Source organism: Cnephaeus nilssonii (assembly GCF_951640355.1).
Source record: "Cnephaeus nilssonii genome assembly, chromosome: 1".
NCBI classification, from domain to species: domain Eukaryota; kingdom Metazoa; phylum Chordata; class Mammalia; order Chiroptera; family Vespertilionidae; genus Cnephaeus; species Cnephaeus nilssonii.
The window spans coordinates 116,040,146-116,060,959 of record NC_137072.1 but is presented as its reverse complement, the minus strand read 5'-3'; the positions used below and the strand labels follow the sequence as shown (position 1 = coordinate 116,060,959).

General features: G+C 65.1%; 1 protein-coding gene across 12 annotated transcripts in view; it reads left to right on the top strand.

The window, feature by feature from the left end:
* The window catches only part of ABLIM2 (actin binding LIM protein family member 2), a 91,058-nt gene that overhangs the window by 4,664 nt on the left and 65,580 nt on the right, over positions 1-20,814 (top strand). The window lies entirely within an intron of this gene.

The window sequence follows — 20,814 nt, the reverse complement described above, 5'->3', positions numbered from 1 at the left end:
TGCGCGTCTCTGTTTACCGGCCGTTTCCATCGCCGCGAGGTCGGTCTCAGGGTGTCCCGGCAGCCGTGCCTCGGCCGGCCAGGCGCTCCTGAGTGAGGTCCGATGGCTGGGGCGTCCCCAGTGCACATGGGGACGTGAATGCCCAGGAGGCCTGTGGGTGGCCTGGCGTCACGTCACCCCACTGGTAAAGGGCGGCGTTGGACTTGAACCCCAGTTTGCCCAGACACACGTCTCCCCAGCGGGGTGGGCACTGTCCGTCCCCGCTCTGATAGCCGCTGCGGGGTGACTTCCTGGCTCCGCTTGGTGAGTGGCTGCGAGTTTGGGGTGGGTAAGGCTTGATCCGTTTGGGCATCATGACGACGCTTCTTAGTGAGGGGGCCACAGCTCATCTTCTCATTTTTGTAATATTTATTTTATTGATCTCAGAGAGGAAGGGGAGGGAGAGAGAGAAACATCAGTGATGAGAGGATCATTCATCGGCTGCCTCCTGCACGCCCCCCCCCCCCCCCCGGGGATCATGCCCGCAACCCAGGCCTGTGCCCCGACCTCAGTGTCCCCAGACCTGACGCCCGGTGGCTGCAGTGGGCATGGGGTTCCGAGAGGGGGGACTTGCAAGGACCCCCTCAGGGCCCACGTCCTTGGCGGCGAGTTTCTGATGAACGAAGACGACCCGCCTCTGCCCGCAGCTGCTTCACTTTAGTTCCCAGGCGAAGGGCCCTTGGGCGCAGGGGGTCTCCCTGGAGGTGACCCCAGGGGGCGTGGCAGGGTGGGCGGCCGCTGCCTGTGTGACCCGGATGCTGTTGCTGGGAGCCCCGGTTCCCTGCCTGAGGCAGCGGCCCCTGCACAGCGGCATCGTCCACACCTCTCGCCGAGTCGTGGACTCTAACTCAGCGTGCCCCGAACCCCAAAAGTCTGTGCAGTTGTGAATCAGCCACATGTGCAGGGTCCGGAGCCATGTCCACACTAGCTCTGGGGGCGCAGTCTCCCCCTGCCCCCCAGGTGTGGGAGCGGGCCAGCACAGTGTCCCCCAGGTGTGGGGAGCGGGCCAGCACAGTGTCCCCCAGGCGTGGGGAGTGGGCCAGCACAGTGTCCCCCCAGGCGTGGGGAACCGGGCCAGCACAGTGTCCCCCAGGTGTGGGAGCCGGCCAGCACAGTGTCCCCCAGGTGTGGGAGCGGGCCAGCACAGTGTCCCCCAGGTGTGGGAGCCGGCCAGCACAGTGTCCCCCAGGTGTGGGAGCCGGCCAGCACAGTGTGGTGTGCCCCGGTTCTGAGGGAGCCCCATGCTCCATGCTCAAGTCCAGAGGCTCACGGGCCTCCAGGGCCTCGGACAGGGCTCCCCTGCGGTTCTGGTCTGAAACTGAGCCTGGCCTGCCCGGTGCTGGGGAGCAGCTGTGGGTGCAGAGTTACAGCCGCCGCCACGCGTCCCGCCGAGCTCAGAAATCAGGAAATGCGATCTGTGTGCACGGGGCCAGCGTCCAGCCGGGGCCGCCCGCCTCCCGGGGTGCAGGTGTGGGTGCAGTGCTGGTGGGTGCTGAGGGCCCAAGGGAGGATGGTGCTGCCAGTCTCCCCGGCCGTCTCCCGGGGAGGACCCCCGGACTCTGTGCTGGACTGCTCTCCCCGCCAGCCCTCCCAGCCGCCCTCTGGTTCCCTCTCCGGCCAGGCGGGCCGCAGGGCCTGGAGCTGCCTCCGGAGAGCTTGGCTCTGCCCCATGCTGCCTCTCCCCCCCTCCGCCCCCCCGCCCCCCCTCCCTCCCGCCCGGGCACTGTGAGGGCACTAAGAGGCGTGAGCATATCTGAGCCCTTGTGGCGGCGGGGGGGGGGGGGGGGGGGGCGTAGGGTTCTGGAGGAGGCACATTGCAGCCAGCGCAGGAAGGTGTTCTAACTGGTGATGCCTTTGGAGGGGAATGGGGGCGGGGGAGGGGGGAGAAGGGCGTCGCCCCGTCCCTGGAGGTGCTGCACCATGGAGGATGTTGAAGTCAGGTGTGGGCACCACGCGCTGCCCCCGGAGGCTCAGGGAGGCTCTGACCCGCCTCTCCCGCTCCGGGGCTGCCCGCATCCCTTGGCTCCTGGCCGCGCCCCTCCCACCTGCAAGGCCAGCACCTCCAAACCTCGGTGCTGTCTGCATGGCGCCTGCCCCTCGGTGCGTGTCCAGTCCCCGCCTCCCTCCCGGAAAGACACTCAGGTGGCATTTAGGGCCCCCAGGATAACCCGCAAGCACCCGCCTCCAGCTCCTTAATTAACCCCACCTGCAAAGACCACCCCCCTTTAAAAAGTGGCCTGAGGTCCCAGTCGCAGGGACTAGGGCGGGGTCGTCTTTGAGGGCCTTATCCGGGCACCGCAGGCGCCTCTCGAGCCTTCCCTTCCCGGACCCACAGCTCTCTCCCTTGGGGTCTCAAATGGCTGCGGGTCTGAGAGCACGCCTTGTCGTGCTCAGTGCAAACCTCCCAAACCCGCAAGCTGGACGCGGCCGCAGGCTGCCGACGGAGTAGCCCTGTGTGCGCGTGAGGGAGCACCGAGGCGGGGCTGGGAGCCCTCGGAGAACCCCGCGCTGTGGTGGGATCCGGGGGGGGGGGGGTGGGGGGAGGCTCCGGAGCACGGGTGGGATTTACACCCAGAAGCCGCTCGGGGTGGGGGCTGCCACTCCGCACCCAGCGTCCGCCGCAGTGAGACCACCGCCCAGGCAGAGGTTCTCAAACTCCAGGCCTGTGCCCCCCACGCAGAGGGACTGAGGACCCCACAGAGCTTCTGTCTAACGGACGCTGTTGGTACTCACGGCATTCCAGGTTAAATGGAAAAAGGTCTAAGGTGCGTGTTCATCGTGAATCAGAATGACAGCCCTCTGTGTGCCGCCCTGGGCGTGTTGTCAGTGACCAGACGGGCACGGCCGTGCCGTTTTGCAGATCTCCTTCCTCTCTGGCTCAATCGACGGCAGCTGGGACCTCGTGTCCGGTCCGTGGCCTCCGCACAGCTCGGCCGGACACTCGGGAGAGAGTGGGAGCGAACAGGGAACGTGACACCTTCATCTCCTTCTTACAACGGCTTTGGCTTGGCTGGCCCCTGATTCGGTCTCGGGGATCCCAGGGGTGCCCGGACCACACTTTGAGAACTGCGGATGGAAGACGGAATATCATGTGGTCACTGGCATTGGTAAAATGTGTCGATGCTGGTGGCAAGGGGAGATACGGGATCTAGAATTTTAGAGAGTTTCTTCTCTACAAAACATGCAGAGAAAACACTAGAAGAAAACGCAGCGCAATGCGGGGGTGGGGGTGGGGGGGTCCTGGAGGGGTGTCCCAGCAGCGAACCCGGACCCATGCCTGCTGTTTTACTCTTTCCTGCTGACTCATTTGCACGTGAAGGGACAGGCGCTTTTCAGGAGGCTCCGTCCCAGAGCAGCTGTCTGACATACTGGCCCCCGCGAGGTCACGGTTCCCTGTTCGGGGAGGTGGACTCGCCGTGGAGCGAGGGCTGTGGGCGGCGCTGCCATGCGGCCAGTAGGGGACGTTAGCGTGCACCGTGTGTGTGTGTCCTCGTGTGGGAATGAATCTGTGGTTATAAACAGGAGGACGTTCTGCTCTGGAGCAGGTCCCGGGGTCGCCGACGGGGAATTCGGAGCTGGTCTGAGATGGCTCGCGTGCCCTCAGCTGGAAGGCCTGCGCCCGGCCGGGCCCCAGCAGAGCGAAACACACCCTGGGCGGGGGCTGGCAGCCGGGGCCCGGCCCCCACGCGGCTGACCCGCGCCCCGGGCAGTGACTGATGGGCCTCATCCAAGGCCGTGTCTGCAGGCAGAGGCTGTGCCGGCTCGGGCTCCGGTGCCACCACCCCTGTGGGGTGGGGACCAGGGTGCTCGGACGAAGACGGGGGAGGCGTGCCTTGCCCAAGATCTCTTGGCTGGTGAGGGGGCCTGCCCTGCTCTGGGAGCTCCCCGTGCCGCCCCCCTCTCCCCCCCCCCCCCCCAGAGCACACGTCTCCCCGCTGGTTCTTCCGAATCGAGGAGCATCGCCCCCCCTCTCCTGATGACGGTGCCCCCGGGGGCTCTGGTGCTGCAGGAGGAGTGGGCACTGGGCAGTGGCCCTCATGCCGCCTCTCAGCGTGCGGCGTGCTTCCCATGACTGACTGCCCATGTACAGGTGGCGTCACGGAGGCGGGTGATGCCCAGGAACCTGCCTGAGGATCCGGGGGGTGGGGGCGGGGGGCGGTGGAGCAGGTGAGCTCAGGCAGCCTCCTTTCCTGGTGCTGAGCTCCCTCCCTCCCCCCTCCCTCCAGCCTCCCTCGCTCCCTTTCCCCTCCCTCCCTCCCCCCTCCCTCTCCCATCCCTCCCTCCAGCCTTCCTCCCATCCTCCCTCCCTCCAGCCTCCCTCCCTCCCTCCCCCCTCCCTCGCTCCCTCCCCCTCCCTCCCTCTGTAACCTGCATCTGATGTGGGTCAGCCCCGGCCCAGCTGCCTGCCACCCGACCTGGTTCTTCGTACGGCGTCTCCCCCACCCTCGGCCTGCAGGGAGCCTGCCTCCTGCTCCCCAGCCGGCCAGCCTGGGCGGCTAGGACCTTGTCACCACCTGGGAGCTGTGGAGGGGCAGCATTCTGAGGGCACTTGTCAGGAAACCTCCCTTTTCTTACTTAAAAGAGGCCCCGCAGCTGCCGAGGTGGGCACCTCGCACAGAACATCCTGCTGGAAACTGGGGGCTTAGGGCCTTTCCCCCCCCGACTCCCCCCACCCCCCGGGGTGCAGCTCGGAACTTTGGTGCTTTTCCCCTGACCCGGGGTACCCCGTGACCCAGTAGGAGAGCTCAGCAAGGCTTTGGTCTGGATTTGGGGGGCCACCGGGGCCTCAGCCTGCCTGCTAGCCACCACCCTGAGGACGGGACCTCCCCCTCCAAGTTCCTAGTCCCTCCCCAGAGGAGCTGCCTCTCCCCGCGGGGTCTGACACCAGGAAGGACACCCCCTTTGCAGAAGACCCTCCCCTGGCCCCAAAGGCGGGGCCCCATCCTGGGTCTCAGGGACAGTCACTCCTCTAACATGGGAGCAACCAGCCCAGCACCCACGGGGGGGCGGGGGGCAGAGGCAGTGGTTTCATGTGAGTGTGCCCACCCCGGGCCAGGTGCACCATCAGGGCCGGGGAGGGACATGGAAGGCTGCCCAGCCGGGGAGGGGTCTCGGGAGGGCTCCAGGGCGTGTCTGGCCCATCTCGCTCAGTCCTGATCAGCCGGACTCCAGCAGCAAACTAACCTACTGGTCAGAGCATCTTCCCCCTGGTGGTCAGTGCACGTCATAGCAACTGGTTGACGGGTCCACTGTCTGCCCCCTGGTGGTCAGTGCATGTCCTAGTGAGCAGTTGAATGGCTAGTATATCATTCGCATATTACACTTCGATTGGTTGAACAGCCGACTGGAGGACTGGACACTTAGCTTATTAGGCTTTTATTATATAGGATTTTTAGAGAGAGAGGAAGGGAGAGAGAGAGAGAGAGAGAGAGAGAGAAGCATTGATGTGAGAGCGAAACATCCATCCGCTGCCTCCTGCTCGCCCCCACCAGGGATCGAGCCCAAAACTGGGCATGTGCCCGGACCGGGAATCAAACTGCGACCTTTTGGTGCCGGGGATGAGGCTCAACCAACCGAGCCACCGGCCGGGGCTGCCGAGCTGCCTTACGGGGCCCCTTGATCAGAAGGGGGGCCTGGTGTGGAAGCTGGGGTCCCTCCCGCCCACGCAGCAGACACGCCCACCACCCCCACTCGGCAGCCCGCTGGGCCGGCCTGTCACTTCACTGGAGAGGAGCAGACAGTTTGGGGCAGCGCTGCCTCAGACTGTCCATCTCGTTACACCTGGTGGCCCCTCGGGTCCTAGGAGGTGAGGGCGATCATGAAGCCGGTGTCGGGACACGTGCCCGCTGCCTCAGGGGAAGAGCCCCGGCACCTGGCTGTGGTGCCCACCTGGGTGCGGGCCCTCTGTGCCGGCCGGGGGGGGGGGGGGGGGGGGGGGGGCGGGGGGAGGGGGCGATGCTGGGGCGGCGGCGAGATGAGGCCCAGGGCCCCTGCGCCCGTGGTGCAGCCGGCGGGGAGCTGGCCGGGAGCGGCCGTAGGCGGGGCCTCTGGGCCACGTGGACCAGCCAGACGCAGGCTCGGAGGCTCCGGGGCGCACCGAGACCCCCCAGCGCCCGGCCTGGCTGTCCCAGTTCTGGGAAAGAGGCTGCGCCAGGAATAGAAGCTGCTATTTCCCCCGGCTCCGCCTGACGGGGCCTCGTGGCCGGGCTCTGGCTTCGGGGAGAATGGCCGGTGCCCTGGGGCTCAGGAGCCGGTCTGCAGTCTGTGTCCCGACGACGGGGCCGCCACCGACCGCAGGCTCAGGGTCCGGAAGCTGGGTCCCGAGTGAGCGTGTGGACGGAGAAATGTCTGCGGCTCCCGCACACAGACCAGGCCTGGGCCCTCTCCCTGTGCTGGACCCGGCCTTCCCAGGCTCAGTGCATGCTCCCTGCCCCCCCCTGCCCGCCCCCCCCCCCACTCCTCCACCCCCCTCACCCTCCGGGATGGTGTCTCCCCACAGCACCTCAGCTTCGCGGCACAGGCATCAGCCCCGCGAGTGATTCTGTTGGGCGGCTGATTTCCACGTTCCCTCTCCCTCACTGCGGGGCGGGGAGTGCTCTTTCCGTTTATTCTAGTTATTTCTTATTGTGGTAAAACTACCTCAACAAGGAAGTCCAGGTCCGGGGCATGAGGCACATTCGCACTGCTGTGCGGCCGCCTCCCCTCCCACCTCCAGAAATTTCCATCTTCCCAGGTGACACTCTGTCCCCGTTAAATAACTTCCCCTCCCCGCCCCCGGCACCGCCATCTACTTCCTGTCTATGATCTGACCCCCAGGGGCCTCCCATGCATGCCCCCTGGGGCGTGGGTCCGTGTGACTGGCTTATCTGTCAGCACAGTGCGCTCCGAGCCCCTCCCGCTGCAGCAGGTGCACGTGCTCCGCGTGAGGGACCACGGTCGGTCTGTCCCTCCCGCCGTCGATGGGCCCTGGCCTGCCCTCCCTTTGGCTGTTGTGAGCGATGCTGGGCTCAGACCCCTGCGGGGCCGGCGCTGCCCCGAGGGGCCGTCCTGCCGGCTCCCCCGCCCCCACCCCTGAGCCACGTGCTTGGCCACTTGTCCGGCCCTCGGTGCCCTTTCCCTCGCTCCCTCCGGCGGCGACTCCAGAAGGGCCGTGGGGTCCCAGGCTCAGGCCTCCGAACCACCAGCGCCTGCCGGCCCCTCCCGGCTAGTGGCCCCGGAGAGCGGAGAGCCGGCAGCCCGGGGCCCGGAGGCCTGAGCTGACCCCCGCCGGCAGCACCGGCCGCCCAGGCCGCGGGTAAATTTAGCCTCGCGGCTGGGAAATGTGCGCACCTTCCTTCCTGAGCTTCCCTCTGCGCGGGAGCGTGAGTCAGAGCAGGCATTGTTGTCAGGGCCGGGGATTCCACGGGCGATGGACCCCTGACCCACACAGCGGGCCCTCCCTGCTCTGCTCCGGAGTTTCTCTGCCCGAGGCGCAGACAGCGCTTGGCACCGTCTATAAAACTGTGGTGACATACACACAACGTGGAATTTGCCACCTTCTCGGTCGCTGAGCGCCCAGGTCGGTGGCGCTAGGCACAGTCATGCCGTGCGGCCGTCACCACCACCACCTCCAGGACTTTCCGTCTTCCCAAACTCGAACCCCTCCCCCGCCCGCACCCCCCCTCCCCCGTCGGCGGCTGCCCGTGGGCCTGCCTCTGGGACGTCCCATCAGCGGGGCCACAGTGCTTGCCCGTGGCTGCTCCTCTCCCTCAGCCCAGCTCACCACGCAGCGGGGCATGGGCTTCCTCGGCGGCTGGGTGACGTGTTTCTCTGTGCGCGCATCAGTGGACACTGGGTGGCCCCCACTCTGGCCACTGTGAACGATGCCGTGTGACCCCGGGGTGCAAACCCACGGCTTTGATTTTAATGGTCCGTCCGTGCCCGGTGACAGGTGCCCTCAACCGTCCTGTGGACCCGCCCCCAGCAGGGACCAGGTGTCCGGCCCAGCAGAGCACTTGACATGTGGAACTTCCCGTACCCCTCACCACAGCCCTGTGAGGTGGGCGCTCCCGTGTCCCCAATGTACAGAAGGGGAAACTGAGGCCAGCATGGTGGCATGTCTTGCCTGCGATGCCAGCCTCGGGGCTGGGTGCGGGGTGCTCGGTGGAACCCACGTCATCACTTCTTGCAGGGGGCTCCGTTGCCTGTGCATCTGCCCGTCCTCAGTCACGCGCTCAAACATGGCGCGGGCCCACTCTGCGCTTGCCCTGGGCTCAGCGAGGCGCGCCAGGCTGGTGCCACCTGCCGGAGCGGGTAGGACGGGAGCCTGACGCACGCACAGGCACAGGATAGGCGAGCCCCTGTCCGGGCCTGCACGGGTCCACAGGGCTGTGTGTGCCAGTGTGTGTGTGTACAGGTGTCCCGGTTAATGATGAGGACTTTTTTCACTAGCTGGAGTTACACATATGACGATATACATGCGATTTGATATGTATGCTGTTTTGTTGTTTGGACAACAAGCTTCAAAACTTCATATGTCAAATTTGCTGAAGGTGTTAACATCATAGATATTTTTACACGTAAAAATGTCGAATTTTGTGCCAAAAAAGGAGCATTTGCGGGAAGTTATAATTCATTATTTTGAAGAAAAGTGCTGCTGAATACTTCGGGAAGCTTATGGTGAACATGCTCCATCTCAAGATACTTGTGAACGCTGGTTTAAACGCTTTAAAAGTGATGATTTTGTTGTGAAAGACAGTGTCCAGGTCAACCGAAAATGAAGACCAACAATTACAAGCATTATTGGATGAAGATGCGTATCAAACTCAAAACAACTTGCAGAAAGATTAAACGTTGCTCAGCAAACAATTTCCATCGTTGACAAGCAATGGGAAAGATTTTAAAGGAAGGAAAATGGGTGCCACATCAACTGAACGAAAGACAAATGGAAAACCGAAAAGTCATCAGTACAATGTTGCTTCAACGGCATGAAAGAAAGTCTTTTTTGCATCGAATTGTGACTGAGCAGCACTTCAAAACGTACGAAGAAGTGGAAAATGAACGAGTGAGCGCCAGGGGCGGCCGCAGTGATCAGGGGGCAGCGTGGGCTGTCGGGAGCGAAGATCCTGTTAGAACGTGGGGCGGAGGCTGTGCCAGGAAGGGGGGGGGGGCAGGAGGGGGAGCACCGGGGCCTTTCTGGTCAGAGCCCCTTCCCCAGCCCCCCCGAGAGCCAGACTGCTCGTGGCAGGTGGGCCACGGGGAGGCCGTCCATGACCTCCAGCCACCAGGACACCCTCCTCGGGTTGGGGAGTCCTTCCGGGCGCTGTCAGCCCCCGCCCCCCTGCCTGGAGCATCATAGTTTTCCCTGGGCCCCGCCCTGCAGGGACGCACAGGTGTGGGGTTAGGATAGAGCTTCCTACGCGGCAGGGGGCGACCCACTTAGGGGCCCAGAATCAGATTAGTGGGCCACGTCGGTTACGTAAGCTGGATTGCATAGAGAAGCGGCAGGGCCCAGCGCGGGAGCGAGGGCTGGTACATACTTACGCACCGTCCAGCCCAGGCTGAAAAGTGGCCCTCCCCTGGCACGTCCTCATCCTGCCCCTGCGCGCCGCGTTCGGAGAAGAGTCTTCGCGCTGGGAGTGAGCTCAGGTGCTGAGATGGGAGGGGGGCCCGGGTGAGCCCTGAATGCAGCCACGGTGTCCTCAGAGGAGAGGCAGAGGGAGGCTGCAGACAGACACACAGACCAGAGCAGAGGTGGGGGGTGCAGCCGCGAGCCACGGATGCTGGTGGCCACGAGCCACGGCTGCCGGTGGCCCTGAAGCTGGCAACAGGGGCAGGCCCTCCCCAGCCTCTGAAGGGAGGTGGCTGCCCACGCCTGGTTTTCGCCCAGGGAGACCCGTTCGGGCATCTGGCCCCCGAAGGGGAGAGAAGGGAGAGAATAAACGTGTGTGTGTGTGTGTGTGTGTGTGTGTGTGTGTGTGTGTGTGTTTTGAGGTCCCCGTTTGTGCGGTTTTCTCACAGCGGCCCCAGCGAACAGCCCCAGAGGGATTGGCCATCAGCGTCCTCGCTGTGGCCTGCGGCCGGCCGGGCTCAGCTGGAGGCTGCCCGGTGGGTGGCCCGGCCCGTCTGGCACCATCCTCCCGGGACCCGCGGGCCGGAGTGTTCTCCCCGTCGAGCGGGTGCGAGGTCTGCGGCCTGGACCCTGCCTGGCGCACTGTCACCTCCCACATGCCATTGGCCAAACCAGCCCGTGGGCAGCACACGGTTCTGGGACCCGACGCTGCCTGTGCCCCAGATGCCAGCGAGGGGGAGGGTGCGGGAGAGTGGGACCCCGAGCACCCGCAGGGCGCACGTCCGTGTGCCGGCCCCCTCCGATGGCGTGGCCCTTTCTGTGCTGATGCCAGAGCCGTGTGGAAGCCACGGAGCCCGGCTCCCAGTGCCTGTTGTTAGGACCCGGGACCCCGAAGTTCACGGGTTTCAGGGCCCCGGCTCCGCTTCCCTGTGACCCCCCCCCCGACCTGCAGCTGGAAGGTGCGTGGGGGGAGGTGGGGGCAGGAGGGGAGCTGCAGTCGGACACAGGTCACACACAGCGGACCCCGCCCCCGCCGGACTCGGGCTCAAAGCCTGCGACCCGTCACGGTCACTGCACCGGCTCATCCGCGTCCCTGCTCAGTGCCCTCACGGGAAGGAGGGGTGGGCGTCCCGCCTGGGGACGAGGCGGCACGTGGACTCTTGTCCCTGTCGCCGCGTCGTTCCTGCCCTGAGGGGGCGCGGGGCCGCAGGGCGGACAGCAGAGTAAACAGGGAAACGTCTCATTTATGCCAAAGGATGGCGCTCTCTGCCTCGGGTGCGTAATCTGCACCACTCGTGGGCCCGGGGCTGGGTAGGGACTGCGGTCCCGCCCGTCCACTGGGCGTGGCTCCTGGAGCTCTGATTGGGCAGCCAGGGCCCCGCCCCCACTCCGAGCGCTGACGGGGAGGGTGCCCGCGATGCCCCAGCGCCTCTGCCGGGGCGTCCTGGCCTGGTCCGCAACAGGCTGGGCTTGCACACGCCACACGCACCAGGAGCCGCGATGATGCCGGGTGTGCACACGCCCCACGCACCGGGAGCCGCGATGATGCTGGGTTTGCACACGCCACACGCACCGGGAGCCGCGATGATGCCGGGTGTGCACACGCCACACGCACCGGGAGCCGCGATGATGCCGGGTGTGCACACGCCACACGCACCGGGAGCCGCGATGATGCTGGGTGTGCACACGCCACACGCACCGGGAGCCGCGATGGTGCCGGGGCTTGCTCGCTGCGGCCATGTGCCGGGCCCAGGGCAGTGCGGCCGCTTGCACTGCGGGCGGGTCAGAAACATGGCCACCTCCCGGGATCTTAACGCCGAAACCGCAGAGGACGGGGGACGCCTCGGGGACCGTGGCGTCAGCCAGACGCAGGCAGGGGCCCAGCACAGGACTTTAAACATATGTAGATATATGTAATGTTTTTATTGATGTCAGAGAGGAAGGGGGAGGGAGAGAGAGATAGAAACATCACTGATGAGAGAGAATCATGGACCGGCTGCCTCCTGCACGCCCCCTACTGGGGATCGAGCCCACAACCTGGGCCTGTGCCCTGACCGGGAATTGAACCGTGACCTCCTGGTTCATAGGTCGACGCTCAACTACTGAGCCACACCGGGCCTAGCGCTGTCTTTCATGCCCAAGGGTCTCCCATTAGTCACTGAGCGTCCCGGCCTCAGTTTCCCCGGTACACGGGGCTGTGTAGGATAAATGAGTGGGGAGCAGTCCCTCTAAATTCCTGTCTGCTCAGAGCCCTGCCGTGGGCCCGACGTGGAATGAGGTCCTTGCAGATGCAATGAGTGAGGATGGAGGTGGCATCATCGCGGTTCAGGGTGGCCCTAGGCCCGGTGCCCGGTGTCCTTATCGGAGACAGGAAGGACACGGGCACAGGGCGAGGCCCCCGAAGGACAGCGGCGGAGATCGGAGCGATGCGGCCCCGGGGCCCGGACGGCTGGAGCCACGGGGAGGGGGGGGGCGGCACGCAGGCTCTGGGAGAGGCGGGAGGACCTTCCCCGCAGCCTCAGGGGGGAGCACAGCCCTGCCCCCACCGGACCTCAGCCTCCGGCCTCCAGGACAAGAGCCACGTGTCCGTGTTGAAGCCCCGCGTGTGGGCTCGTTGGGCAGCCCAGCCCCCGGCAGAGACGAGCGGGTGGGAGGGCGTGGGGGCCGCCCCGCAGCCCCTGGCATGCCGGCAGCGAGTCCCAGCCCTCCGCCCCTCCCCCGCCCGTCACAGCCCCTTTCCGGAGCCTGGGAACAGGTGCGCCCGGAGCCTGGCGTCTATTTCGGGGTGTGGGCACCAGCGTGGCAGCGGCCACGTGACCCTCTGGGTGTCCGTCCGAGCTGTGCTGGCCGCAGAGGCGCCCGCACCAGCCCAGCTGCTGCCCGCAGCCTCCACGGTGCCCCCTCCGGAGGAGGCCACGCTCCATGGGGATGCCGGGAGGGGAGACGGGTAAGGCCCCAAACCACCCTCTGCATGGGACTGTGGCCGGGAGGAAGGCCGTTTTTCCGACGAGAAGTCTTGGGCCCCAGGAATAAGCTTTGGGCGCCGTCCAGCTGAGCTCCACTGGTTATGAACAAGGGGGCAGCACTTATGAGCGCCGACTGTATGCCAGGCTTTGGGACTTGGTGGAGTGGCCCCATTCTACAGGTGGATAAGCTGAGACCCAGGGAAGGTGAGGTGGGGGCACCGGAGCGGGATCTGGCTCCAGCGCCCTTGGACCCCCACTGGGCGGAGTCGCGGGGCCCACAGCCCCTGCCCCAGTCCCTCCCTCCTCCTTCCCGCCCTTCTTGTCCTGGAAGGCGGGGCTCTCAGTCGGGCTGTTTGCTTCCGGGGAATGTCTGGCGGCATTGCTGGTTGTCACAGCTTGAGGGGCGGGGGTGCTCCAGGCATGGGGGGGGGGGGGGGCAGGGACGCCGCTCAGCTCCCCGCGGTGCCGGAGGCCCCAGCAAAGGGTTGCCCCGCCTAAAATGCCAGCTGACTGAGGCTGAGGCCTGCTCTAAGGCACTTCATAAAGACGCCCGTCCTCCTGGTGTTGACACGAGAAACGGGCCATCTGCACCTTAGATGAAACCTTCAGTAACTTCTCACCTTCTCCAGGCCCGCAGTGAGGGTGCCTGGGGGGGAAGGCTCCAGACGAGATGGAGGAGGGTGGGGGGCGGAGCCTGGACCCCAGAGGCAGAGATTGGGGTGCAGAGGGAGCGCCTCTGTGAGCCCGGGGTGTGCAGGGGTGGGGTCCAACCTCGTCTCGATCCCGGCATGCTCCGCCCTGGTCCGGAGCCTCTGTCCCAGCAGGAGGCTCTGTGCGCAGCGGGCGCCCCCTCTCCGGGCCTCGGACAGAGCCTTCCCCTCAGTGGCACGCTCCTCGGGCCGCCGGTCTGTCCAGACGCAGGGCCAGGCCTGGCGTCCACCTCCCGTCGGCGCCCTGCACTCCAGGGTTTGTATTGACGGGGCAGCTCTGGGCTGGGGCAGTGCCCTCACGCTGGCCTGACCCCACCGCGCCCGGGTCATGTCACCGGAAAGGGGGCCTGGCCCAGAGCGGGTCTGCCCGGGGCCGGCCAGTGGCGTGTGGGTTCTTGACTTCATGCAGGAAAGATTTCAGAGAGGAAGGGAGAAGGAGAGAGAGAGGGAAACATCGATGAGAGATGATCATCATGGATCGGCTGCCTCCTGCACCCCCCACAGGGGATCGAGCCTGCAATCTGGGCTCTGACAGGTGGGGTGGGGGGGCGGGAATCAAACCGGCGGCCTCTTGGTTGCTGGGTCGATGCTTTACCGCTGGGCTGCCCGGCGGGCCTGGGGTGTTCAGAGGAGGCGTGTTAAAGGGGACAGGGAAGCAGGAGGGGCTTGGGGTAGAAGGAGCCGCGGGAGAGGGACCCGGTGGGAAAGGGGCCCAGGCGGCTGCTCCGGCTCACTGCGGAGTCCGAGGAAGGGGGCCTTGGGGGCAGGGTCGGGGTGAGCCCGGGACGAGCTGCCGCTGCCACTGCTCCCCTGGGCGCAGGTCTCGTGGGGCCCCTTCGTGAGTCCGCCTGTGGGGAGGAGGGGGGTGCCCCCCGCCTGCTCCTGGGAGGAAGCGCACCGGGACCTTCGTTCTAAGGGTGTTGAAGGCTGGGCGTTCATTTTATTTTTTTATTTATATATTTAAAAAATATACTTTATTGATTTTTTACAGAGAGGAAGGGAGAGGGATAGAGAGTTAGAAACATCGATGAGAGAGAAGCATCGATCAGCTGCCTCCTGCACACCCCCCACTGGGGATGTGCCCGCAACCAAGGTACATGCCCTTGACCGGAATCGAACCTGGGACCCTTCAGTCCACAGGCCGACGCTCTATCCACTGAGCCACACCGGTCAGGGCAGGCTGGGGTTTAGAAGAAGCCTTAGGGGAGGGTCCCAGTGGAATATGCATCCGTTCGTGCTGATGGGCCAGGAGGAGGCTCGATGCCTAACTTCTCCTGTCCTGCGTGGTGGGCACAGTGGCACTGATTGGAGCACACCGTCTGTGTCCCTGAGCAGGTGTCCCTGGTTACAGAAGAGAGGATTTTGCGATTTACTAGTTGGCTGTAAACTGCTTGGCCCTTTAGCTCTGCCTCAGTTTCCCTATTCTCTTGTCCTGGCTTCCTAGCCTGTCTAGTCGGGGCCCCGTCTGTGAAGGGGTGACTGATCCTCCCTCCAGGGGCCCCACGTGAGCTGAGCAGACGCTGGGATTTGTTTCCCGAAGCCGGCGGCCGGGGCTCCCCGCCCGTGGGCCTGCCTCGCCCCGTGCGGACCGGCCTTTGAGCTCCAGTTGGCTGGGGCTCAGGTGACGTCCCCGGGCCTGGCTGGGGTGCTGCTTGTTCTGAAAATACCCGTGGGCTCCCGGAGCCGCGACACGTGACGGTGTCCGTTTCTCTAATGGAATTTCCATGCTGGGGGTGGGGCGGGTCCCCGCCCGCCGAGGACACTGTGTCCTTCACGCCCTGTTGTGTTTCCCCGGGTGGTGGCCGGGAGTGCCTACGGCAAAGAGCAGACAGGGCTGGAGTGCAAACAGACACTCCTGTTCCCGATGCACAGGCGAAGCCGCGGCATCTGGTGACAAAAACAGCGGCAAAGGAAGTGAGCTGCTGCCCACATACAGCTCTGTGAGAGCAGAAACCGAAAAACCATGGACCTCTCAGAAGAAAACAGGGAGAGGTCTGTGTGATCGCAGATCAGGCAATGGTTTCTCTTCTTTTCAAAAGAAAGATGTTTTTATTGATTTCAGAGAGGAAGGGAGAGAGAGAAATAGAAGCATCAATGATGAGAGACAATCACCGATCGGCTGCCTCCTGCACGCCCCACACTGGGGATGGAGCCCACACCCCGGGCAGGTGTCCTGAATGAGAATCACACTGGCGACCTCTTGGTGCATGGGACGACGCTCAGTCAACCGAGCGTCACCAGCGGGCGGCCGTGGATTCTTCAGCATGGCACCAAGAACATAGGCAGCACAGAAAATGTACATGAGCCCTGGCCGGTTTGGCTCAGTGGATAGAGCGTCAGCCTGTGGACTGAAGGGCCCTGGGTTCGATTCTGGTCAAGGGCACATGCCTGGGTTGGGGCTCGATCCCCAGTAGGGGGCGTGTGGGAGGCAGCCAATCAATGATTCTCATTGATGTTTCTATCTCTCTCTCTCTCTCCCTCCCTCTCTGAAGTCAATAAAAATAAAAAAATATATAAAAAAGAAAATATACATGAGTTTGATTTCATCAAAATTAGACACTTTTTTGCTGCAAACACCCTTACGAAGAGAATGTAAACACACCTCACAGGATGGGCGATAGTATTTGCACATCCTGTATTTGATGAGGGAGCTTGCATCTGGAACATAGAAACAATGTATAAACCGGTCTTAGAAAAGAAGTTCAAATTAAACGGACCAAGGACCCCGAAGAAGACGCAGATGGGCCCCGCGTCCCTGCGTCCCGCGAGGAGGGGGGTCGCTGTGGCCTCAGTGGGGCTGACGGAAAAGGCCAGTGTCCAGCGTCTCTGCTCCACGTGCTGGTGGAGTCCAGTCTGTGTCAGGCTGGCTCAGTGCGTGCCCAGCTCAGTCCGTCAGCCCGGGGCCCGTGGGGAGCTGTGGGGCGGGGGGGGGGGGGGGGGGGGGCACGGGTGGTGCTGAGCCAAGAGTGAGCCACGAGCCAGGAGAGCGAGCGCCTTGGTTGAGGGGATTATTATTCCCAAATTTCCGTGACCTTGCAGTGGCCACACCATTCCGGCCCCTGACCTCGGTTCCCAGGTGTGACAGACAGGCACCTTCCCTGGGCACCCCACCTTCACTGCGCATGCACCCATCCCTGTTTGTTAGACCCCCCCGCCCCAGCCCAGTGACCTGCGGGAACGGGCCGGGCTCCCCGGGGAGTGTGACGCCGCAGCTTCCCGTGCGGCTGCCAGATGACATGCCGCTGGTGTCTGCTCCCCCCTCTGCTCCTTCCTGTGATTCAGAACCAGCGAATCACACGTTCCATCTGGAGGTCCAGGCTGCGGCCCCCTCTGCAGAGGCCTGGGCAGGAACGGGCGGCCGGTGACTCTGAGCTGGCCAGAGCCTGCCTGGGGGCGCGCGGGCAGGTCCCGAGCCCCAGGAGCTCCCTCACTGGGTGTCCCGTGGCCGGCAGAGGCCTAGCTGGCCTCACAGACCCTCGGTGGGGTGGGATCCTATGGCCGCGGTGCGGATCCTGGCTGTGCCCTTTGCCCATTGCCAACTGGCGCCGGGGCTGGTGGTGGAGGTCGCCGAGCGCAGTGCCCGGGAGAGGAGGATGCCCAGAGGCTGTGCCTCACCCCTGCCGGGCACTGCGCGGGGCCCCGTCACCCAGCGCGCTGCCTGCTTCTCATTAGGCTGAAGGGACATTTACTGGGTGTCGGCTGGGTGCTGGGCGCTGGGCGCTGGGTGCTGGGCGCTGGGTGCTGGGCCGCCTGGCCAATGGCGTGTGACCCAGGCACAAGCACGGCCTGGGAGCCCAGAGACCCAAGTCCCGGCCCAGACTGCCGGGCCTGGCATTTCCGTGTGTGTGTGTGTGTGTGTGTGTGTGTGTGTGTGTATGTGGGGGGGCGGGGGGGTGATGGGCCCAGATGCCCGCTAAGCATGACCTTCCGGAATGCCGCCATGAGATCCTCAGACGCCTCCCGGTCAGGAAGGCCTGCTCTTCCGGGGATGAAATGTCACCCTGGGGTGGGGGTGGCGCGGGCGCCGGACCAGCTGCTTGAAGCTGGAGTCGTCCCAGGAAGTGCCGGAAGCCGGGGCTGAGCCCGTGGGAGCTCACGGCCGCGTCTCTCCCAGCTCCTGCTTCTGGAAGGAGCCCCCGCCCCCAACACCCCTGCTGAGCCCCCACCGCGTGCCAACCGGCCCCGTCACCACCCTCGAAGCAGAGGGACCGGTGCGGACAGACGGGAGGGGAGGGCACAGCACGCGCGCCCAGGCCCCACGGCACCCGGCGGGCCACGGGAGGGGCCACAGCGAGCGCGCCTCTGCCCTCAGCCCCGCCAGCCTGTGCCTCCAGCCTCCACCGAGCGGGAGCCGTGAGGGCGGGCGGGCGTTCCCAGTCCCGGCCTCTCCATCCCAGCCGCCGTGCTGGGGTTCATTATCACCGGTTACGCAGCCACGGCCTCGGGGATCGATCCAACCACCCGAGTGTGTGTTTCGTGCTGTTAGCACAGGCAGGCACTTGGCAACCACAGGCTAGAGCCGATCTGGCAATTACGGTGAAACAAGCCTGCCGCCTTGGTGTGTAGGTCTCAAATGTGACAGTTTCTCCCAGTCTCCTTCTCCCTCCCCCCTCTCCCCATCCCCCTCTCCCTTCACTCTCCCTCTCTCTCTGAAAATTTTTTACAGACTATTTCTTAGAGCAGTTTTTAGGTTGTAGAAAACTTGAACAGCCCTAGCTGGTGTGGCTCAGTGGATAGAGTGTCGGCCCGAGGACCGAAGGGTCCCGGGTTTGATTCCAGTCAAGGGCATGTACCCAGTTGCAGGCTCCACCCCCGGCCCAGGTTGGGGTGCGTGCGGAGGCAACCAATCGATGAGTCTCTCTCACATCAGTGTTTCTCTCTCTGTCTCCCCCCACCCCCGCACTCTCTAAGAACCAATGGGAAAAATCCTCAGCAGAGGATTAGCAACAGCCAGAGAGAAAGAAAAGGAAATAAAAGCAGTGCTTCCGAATCCACGTTTTAAAAAGAAAAGTTGAACCGAAAGTCCAGTGTTCCCGATATGCCCCCAGCCGTGTCCGTTGTTAACCCCACATGGGGGGGGGGGGGGTTCCCTGCAGCAGGTCACCCCGTTCGACGCGTCGTGTTAACTGCAGTGAGCGCGGGGGGCGCTCCTGGTGCTGCATGTTCTCTGGGTTTGGACAAAGGCACGCGACAGGTGTCCACCATCACAGGGTCCCGGAGCCGCTTCCGCCCGAGAGCCCCCCGCTCCCCCTGTGCTCCCCCTCCCGCTCCCCCTCCCGCTCCCCCCGCCACAAGCGCTGGGTTTTCCCCGTCGCCACAGCGCTGTCTCCTCCCGCGTGGCTGTGGTTGGAAGCGCGGTGCGTGGCCTCCTCGGGGGGAACCACTTAGCAACACCCGTCCAGGTCTCCTCCACGCCCTCTCGGGGTTGGATGGCTCATCTCTTCATCGTTCACGTCTTCCTTTTCTTTTGTCAGAGAACGTTCACTGGGTAAGTCAGAGGTGGAAAAGCCACTCGTGGAAGAAATGGGCTTAGGACACACGTTGTGGAGGCAGGGAGGGCCCTGGGAGCTGGGGGTGAGGAAGCTGATGGTCACGTGCTTGGGGTGGGACGGGGCGGGGGGCGGGGGAGGGGGAGGGGGAGGGAGGGGCACTGGGTCCTCTGTCCTCGGGGCTTTAGGGTGGAGATTCTTTGTGACCTTCACACACCAGACAGGAGCCGTGGCCAGCGCTGCCCATCCCCGTCTGGGAGCCGCGTGGAGGGAACCGTGCCGTGCGCGGTCCCGGCCATTCTTGCCGCGGCCCCGTGCCAGCGGGGCCGCCTCTCTGGGCCTCGGCGGGCTCGGCAGCAGCAGCGGCAGCGGCAGCGGCAGCACCTACTCCGCCGGCTGCTGTAAGGGGCGGGCCCTCTGCGACGCCCCGTGTACACGGCTGACCTCGCCCATCTTTGGGGTAACAGGCCCAGGTCCACACGAGGCACAGACCAAGCAGGCAGACGGGCAGGTGCGGGCTGGCGGGGTCACCTGCCTGCACCCCTTGTACCTGCATGGAGACAGGTGTCTGTCGCCACAATGCAGTGTCTGTGTCCCACCACCAGGGGGCAGCACCCTGCTCTCACCCTCACAGGCCTCAGGTCCTCCCAGGAAACCATGTCTTAAAGCAGCCCCCCCCGCCCCGCCCCGCCCTGACTCCCCGCAACCCAGTACAGCTCCAGGAGCCAGGAAACTGGTGGTTCAGGCCGTGGGGCCTTGGGAAGGACAGTGGCTGTTGGGCACTGAGCACAGAGGTTGCTGCACCTGGGCTGGCACATTTTTGTCCGTGGCCCTGGCATCCCCCGGGCAGGGGATGTGGGTGGAGGGTGGATGGACCGACAGATGGAAGTCTGGGAGCTCCGGGTCCCAGCACGTAGGAGGTGGGGCTCGGGCTGCACCCCCAGTGTCTGAACCGCAGCCGGCCGTGCCTCCAGGTCCCAGGCTCTGACACTGATGGGGGAGGGGCGGGGAGGGGAGGGGCGGGTGACGTTCCCCTCGTGCGCCTTGGGCCGTCTCCAGCAGCACCAGCACGTGCCTGTGTTCCTGTGGGGATGACCACGGATTGTCCTTTGTGTGCCTGGATGAGAAGATAACAGTGCACGATCCTGGTCCCCGCCCCCACAGTGTCGATTTGACCTCCGACCTGGACTTGACGGCTGTCAGCCCCCGAGCCCTGGGCAGCCGGCTGTGCGTGGCGGGAGCTGGCTCTCTGTCTGAGGCTTCAGACCTCGCTGGCCATGGCTCGCTCCCCACGGGCGTCTTAGATTCAGGCCCAGGAAACCCATCGATGCTATTGATCACCGAGGAGGCGGCTCTGCGGTGACTATGGGAAGGGGAGGTGGGCATGGGATGCTGCCGGCGCTGACCCAGAGCGGACCTGCGCCGCGGCTCCCGGACCGCGGGCCGAGCTGCTGCGCGGTCTCCGCTCCTCTGGAAGCGCCAGGCGGGCACGGACGCCGGCCCAGTGCCACGGGTCTCCCTCCCGGCACCGCCTCCCCGGCCAGCATGGTGCCGTCCCAGACAGCTGGCACCCCGCTCCCCGTGGGGCACTCAGAGCCTCCTCCCCGAAGGCCTGCTGTCCGCAGCGTGGCCCGGGCCTCTGGGCCGCCGGCAGGGCAGTGACGGGGGAGGGAGGAGCCCTGCCCTGGCCGGGTGGGGCTGTCTGAGGTGGGGCTCTGGGGGAGGGCCCACGGAGACCGAAGGGAGCCATGTCCTCCTCGGGGATGGGGCCTTGCAGGCCTGGGGCCCGCCAGTGCCAGTGCTCAGCAGCTGTGGCTTTTCGGAGCTGGTCCTGAGTGGGAAGTGGGTCCAGCCCACTGGACCCCGCATGGGCCTCTGCCGCTCACCAGCTCCTCGCTGTGTGGCTGCGCGGGGAGAGAGCTGGTCCCAGCCCCGGGCTCCCCGTCCCCCCCCCCCCCCCCCCCGGCTCTGCCACGGGTTGTCCCTGTTGCTGCCCAGCCGCCTGCACCAAGCTCCTCGGGGCAGGCCCTGGGCCGGCGACTCGCACGCTGGCCTCCGGA